The 6,650-nt window shown below is 37.7% G+C and overlaps 1 protein-coding gene across 2 annotated transcripts in view; it reads right to left on the minus strand.

Moving 5' to 3' along the window:
- CNTNAP4 (contactin associated protein family member 4) overlaps positions 1–6,650 on the minus strand; it is a 271,612-nt gene that overhangs the window by 49,996 nt on the left and 214,966 nt on the right. The gene's annotated exons all lie outside the window — the stretch shown is intronic.

The following is a 6,650-nucleotide window of genomic DNA, read 5'->3' on the forward strand; positions in this document are numbered from 1 at the left end:
AGAAAAAAATTCATTCATGAATAGAGGGCCTCTGATGACAGGACCAGTGGTTAATATTCAAAAATAGACAACCATACAAATAATAGCAAAACTAGCAAAAATTGGGAGGTGGGGGGAGAAAAAGAAGAGGAGAGGACAGATATGTGCTAATTTTCATATTTTTCAGAATAGATCAACGCTGTCTAGAATACAAAAGACTTTAATAGAAAACCTAGTGACTCTATAACCTTTAAAACTTTTATAAAGTTTAAGTTAGCCATGATCATGCACATTGAATACATGTTTATTAGGTATACAACTAATATAAATCAATCCCCGTGGCTTGAATTTGTTTCTTCTTTCTCTGTCAGTTTCAGTTCAAAAAGCTAATAAATCAATTTATTTCTGAATCTCTTTTTCTATTCCTCTATCTAGAATAGTGCCTCTTAACCTAGGGTTATTCTGGACCCCAGGAAACACTTGGCAATTTCTGGAGACATACTTTGTTGTCACAACTGGGGAGGGTGCTTCTGGCCTCTAGTGGGTAGGGTCCAAGGATACTGCTAAATGTCCCACAAAGGACAGGACAGCCCCCAACCATCGCAAGGAATCACTCAGCCCAATGGCAAGAGGGCCGAGGCTGCAGTAGGGATATTTAGAGATGTCTGGAATAATGCTCACTTGTACCTGTCACTATTTCTGAATTGTGTGACTCTTGGTGATGACTATAGTCTTTGCTTTGACATATCTGTATATCTTAAGATTTTATAATGACTTCATATCAACTATCATTAATGTTTAAAAGTAAAACAACAAATAAAGGTATGTATGTGTAGAAACTTGTCACAAGACAATATTATTGTAGTCCTGAGAATTATCAAGATTCCCAGTCTCAAAAAATGGAAATCTTTAAAAAGTGTTAGAAAGAATGTTTGTTCTCCCACATTTGGGAAGTTTCTTGAATGTCAATGACTAGCTCATAACATAGATCTTTTCAAAAGAACAGAAAACAAAAAGCAAAGTAAGTCACAAAATATTTTTTCTCCAAGAAGTAGACAATGTTTCAGTTTTATAAAAGCACTGTACCATTAAAAGAGTGAAAATCAAAATAATTAAGTAAAATCATGTGCTTATTTGAAAGCACTTTCACTGTCTCAAGCCCACGTACATGAATGACAAATGGCTCAGGGTGGAACTAGATGTCTTTTGTAGTATATGACTTTTTTAAGATCAGAATGTATTTCAAAATGTAATCAAAACTCCTTTAATTAAAATATATTTGCATATCATTTAATAAGTACAATCAAAAACTTACTCCTGTCTCTCACGAATAATTCACAAGCTATAGGTTTCTTGAGCTGTATATGATGGATCATTCTTATTCCTTCATAAACTGCTATTTATTGATTATCTTTCATGTAACAGGTAATGTACTAGGTGTCAAGATACAATAATAAATGAGGAATGGACCTGCTCTTGAGAGGCTCAGAAATAATTAAAAGCCAGAAGAAGAAGTATATCTTCATAATTTACTCAACATTCTTTGAAAGTGTAGGAATAAGTCCTCTAGAGACCTGTGGAAGGCTTCGTGGAGAAAGGGTGTGAATGGTTTCAGTGAAAGGATTGGGGGTGTTTCATAGATGAAGGAAAGAAGGCAAGTGAAGAGAAAATGATGTTAGATGCCATCAGTGGTTGAATTTCTTTGTGCTGAAGGACCTGCAGAAATAGGGGAAGGTCCATGCAGGTATCTTCCTGATTTATGTCAAAACATCATTTAACTCTGTGGGTCAATACTAAACTTCTACTCTTTCTCCTTAGTGTGAGGTGAGGGTGCTAAAGATAACACAAGTGCAATTGGCATGCTCTCTAGGTAAATTTTAACACATGCTGAGGTTGAAGAAGTACTGGTCTAGAAGACTTATGATCAGTTCAGTTCAGTCGCTCAGTCGTGTCCGACTCTTTGCTACCCCATGAATCGCAGCACGCCAGGCCTCCCTGTCCATCACCAACTCCAAGAGTCCCCCCAAACTCATGTCCATTGTGTTGGTAATCCCATCCAGCCATCTCACCCTCTGTCGTCCCCTTCTCCCCCTGCCCTCAATCTTTCCCAGCATCAGGGTCTTTTCCAATGAGTCAGCTCTCTGCATCAGGTGGCCAAAGTATTGGAGCTTCAGCTTCAACATCAGTCCCTCCAATGAACACCTAGGACTGATCTCTTTTAGGATGGACTGGTTGGATCTCCTTGCACACCAAGGGACTCTCAAGAGTCTTCTCCAACACCACAGTTCAAAAGCATCAATTCTTCGGCACTCAGCTTTCTTTATAGTCCAACTCTCACATCCATACATGGCCACTGGAAAAACCATAGCCTTGACTAAATGGACCTTTGTTGACAAGTAATGTCTCTGCTTTTTAATATGCTGTCTAGGTTGGTCATAACTTTCCTTCCAAGGAGCAAGTGTCTTTTAATTTCATGGCTGCAATCACCAGCCGCAGTGATTTTGGAGCCCAAAAAAAGTCAGCCACTGTTTCCACTGTTTCCCTATCTGTTTGCCATGAAGTGATGGGATCGGATGCCATGATCTTAGTTTTCTGAATGTTGAGCTTTAAGCCTACTTTTTCACTCTTCTCTTTCACTTTCATCAAGAGGCTCTTTCTGCCATAAGGGTGGTATCATCTGCATATCTGAGGTTATTGATATTTCTCCCGGGAATCTTGATTTCAACTTGTGCTTCCTCCAGCCGCACATTTCTCATGATGTACTCCGCATAGAAGTTAAATAAGCAGGGTGACAATATACAGCCTTGACGTACTCCAGCCGAGAGGAGTTACCCCACATCCAAGGTAAGGAGTGGTGGCTGCGCTTTGCTGGAGCAGCCATGAAGAGACATCTCACCTCCAAGGTAAGAGAAGCCCAAGTAAGACGGCAGGCGCTGAGAGAGGGCATCAGAGGGCAGACTGATGATGGCACTCCACAAATGAAGATGGTCCCACTTCTCCTGGGAGAGCAGAAAGGAAAATACCTACACAAACCCTCCTAGTTACCACCTTTCTCTTAACTGTAGACCCAGATGTTTTTCCATGGTTTGCTCCTTTGATCCTCTGTCTCCAAGGTTAGAAAAAGTCAGAAACATATTCAGTAGGATCCTAGGAGTATCCTGGAGAATACCCATTTACTAAAATATATACTAGTTTTTATGTCTTACAAGTTTAACTATTGATATTTTTTTAATGACCCAACTTTAAAATTAAGCAACCCTCATTTTTGCTTTAAAAAAAAGTACCATTTTGGTGAGTGATGCTGCTAATGGGACAGGTTATACATGTGTGAGGACAGGAAATAAATGAAAAATCTCTGTAATTTCCTCTTCATTTCATTGTAAATTTATTTTTAAAATAAAGTCTTTAAAAATTAAGCAACAGTAACTATTTGTACTATTACTAATGTTCAGTTGTGGGTTGTGATTTTTAGGGTTTTTTTTTTTTTTTTGAGTCAGATGTACTGAGGATAATTTACATAGAATAAATCTGAGTAATGCTGTATAATTGCTCTAGGAATTTTGACAAATGCTTCAAGTCACATAAGTTACCATAACACTCAAGATATAGAACATCTCCTTTACCTGTTCTCTTTTGCAAAATTCCTCTTGCCTTAAAGCAATTGGCAAAAGAGATCTTTTTTCTGTTCCTATGATTTTGCTTTTTCCAGAATATCTTAGAAATCAAATGATCCAGCACATAGCCTTTTAAGTCCTTTGTTAGTATCATGCATTGAAGATTCATCTCTGTTGCTGGTGTGTATCAGAAGTGCATTTCTTTTTACTGTTTAGTAATATTCCATGGTACAGCGTAGATACACCACAGTAAAATGAAATGTTTATTCACTGGCTTATTCATTAAACCACTGGTTTATTCATTAAACCACTGACATTTGGGTGGTTTCTAGTTTTAGAAGACTATGCATAAAGCCAATATAAACCTGTGCATACAGATATTTCATTTCTCTTCTGCAAATACCTAGGAGTTGGATTGCTGGATCTTATAGTAAATGTGTGTTTAGATTTATAAAAAATTGCCAAAGTGACAGTGCCATTTTGCACTTGGCACCAGCAATTCAAGAGGAATTCCAGCTGCTCTATATTCTCAGCAGTTGATATTGTCAGCTTTTTTTGTTTTATTATATTTTTACAATGTCAGCCATTCTGATAGCTATATACCGGTATCTTATTTTGGTGTTAAATGTAGTACATTTCCCTAATGACTAATATTGAAAATCTTTTTATGTGCTTCTTTGAAATCTGTGTATTTTATCTAACAAAATGTATGTGCAAATCATTTGTTAATCTGAATTTTTTTTAATTGCACTGTTAGAAAGTTCTTCACATATTCTGGATCCTAGCCTCTATCAGATATGTACTTTGCAAACATATTTTCCCCATGTGTGACTCTTCCCATTTTTTAAACAATGTCATTTTAAAAGCAGTTTTTAATTATGATGAACCTCAATTTATCATTTAAAAATTTATGGATTATGCTTTTGATGCTGTATCTAAAAAATCTTTGCTTAACCTAAAGTCACTAAGACTTTCTTTCATATTTTCTTAGAGAAGTTTTATAGTTTGTGGGTTTACATTTAAGTTTATGATTAATTTGAATTATTTTTGGTATGCAGTTTGAAGTATGGTTGAAATTCTTCTGTTTTTGTTTTTGCAAATTGATTCTAATTCTGCTATAAAAGGTACTTTTAAAATTTCAATTTTTCATTACTAGCATATAGAGACATAATTTGTTTTTGAATATTGAACTTGCATCCTATTACCTTGCTAAACTCACTTTAAAAAAAAATTCTTAGGAATTTTCTACCTAGAAAACTATGTTATCTATAAATGGAGACATATTATTTCTTCCTTTCTAATCTACAAGCCTTGAATTCCTCTTCTTTACTTACTACGTGTGCTAGGACCCATAGAATGACACTGAATAGGATTGGTGAGAACAGACACCTTTGTCTAGATCCTGATCTCAGAGAGGAAGCATTAAGTCTGTGACAATTCAGGATAAAGCATCAGATTTTTAGATTTTCACAAATGTCTTTTAAAATACTGAGGAAGTTTAAGTTCCTAGTTTCCTTAATTTTTATAAATAGGATGTTGAATTCTGCCATTTACTTTTCACATATTTTTTTCAAAAAACTTATTTTCATATTCACAAATTCTTTAGGTCAACAATATTTATGAAGTTTCATACCTGGAGAACAACTTTAAAAAGGGGACTTTATCATTCATATCTTCTGTGCTTTTGGTAAAATGTCTAACAATGTTATCTGTGACTTCTGACATTAAACAATAATACTAGTAGGAACACAAAATTTTATACCCATCCACATTTTAAAAAATGAAAATAAAGACTTGGAATTAGGAGCCAGCTAGCATCTGGTACCTGTGGGTCTCACTTATTTTTGTTTACTCATCCTGCTTTCTCAAGGCTTCTGGGTTGTTTTTTCTTTCCTAGAAAAACATGGCTAGATATGAAAATTTCAACATCTCTGGTTTGTGTGATAAGACCAAGATACTATTTTTTTTTTTCATCTTTCCATTTTTCTGTTCAAAGAAAATCTAAGAATTCTGTGTCTCAATGAATCATTCTTACTGTCTCAACAAATGGTGCCACCAGCTTTACTCAAGTCAGAAACCTGGAGGTCATCCTCATACTCTGCCACCCTCACCCCAAATTGTATTGAATTTACCTCCCTGATTGAGCCCCTTATCTAAGCCCCATGCCAACCATTGCCTAGTTCAAGCCTTCGTTATTGTCCTTGTCTTACACTCAAAGGTCACTTTCCTGGATCATGAGAACCAAGCCAGTTCTCAGTCTTAAAATATCCCAGTCCTAATTAGTGTTCCAACCCTGATGCCTTCAGGATAACTTTCACATAACTTTCCTCTGCTTATAAGGCCCACTTTGCATGATCCCGTATCAAGTGTCTAGGGCTTTGTACCTTCAGGGGTGCAGGCTACCCACACAGAGAAAATAGGGGGCATTCATTACTCTGACCCTGCTGCTCTTCAGACAGGGTCCTTTATGCAGAAAATGCTCTGTGAACTCATGTGAGGATGAGACCCAACCCTAAAGTAGACATGGTGGACAGGAAGGCCAGGGAAAACTCAGTGACTGTTACATTAATGTCCGAGGTTAACCCGCAGGTCTCCAAACACTTACGCTATTTTTAATCCTTGCTCTAATATTGTGAGCCTCCCCCTGTACCCCCATTCTCGTAACAGCTGAATGCTTGGTTTCTCAGCCTCATGCCACAGACGTCATGGACCAGATACGCTCTGAAGTGGAGGGCTGTCTTGTGCATTGTAGGATATTCACAGCATTCCTGGCCACTCCCTCTGGATCCAGTAACACTCAACCCCCGACAGTTGCAACAGCCAAAAACATCTCCAGATATTGCCAAATGTCCCCTAAGGGAGCGAGTCGCCTGGGATGGAGGAGCTCTGCTCTGAGAAAAGATGCTGTGTTCAAGACGGGAAGTCTGCAAGAAAGAACCCCTAAGGAATTGAGTCGGCAGTGACCTCAAAGCAGAACAATTCCCCAGGGACGGTGGGAACCGGGGGAAGCCAGCCTGAGCCCCTACAGCGTTCAGATCAGAGCCAGCTGTGAGGAGT

The sequence above is a fragment of the Odocoileus virginianus genome, chromosome 20 (assembly GCF_023699985.2).
Source record: "Odocoileus virginianus isolate 20LAN1187 ecotype Illinois chromosome 20, Ovbor_1.2, whole genome shotgun sequence".
NCBI lineage: Eukaryota > Metazoa > Chordata > Mammalia > Artiodactyla > Cervidae > Odocoileus > Odocoileus virginianus.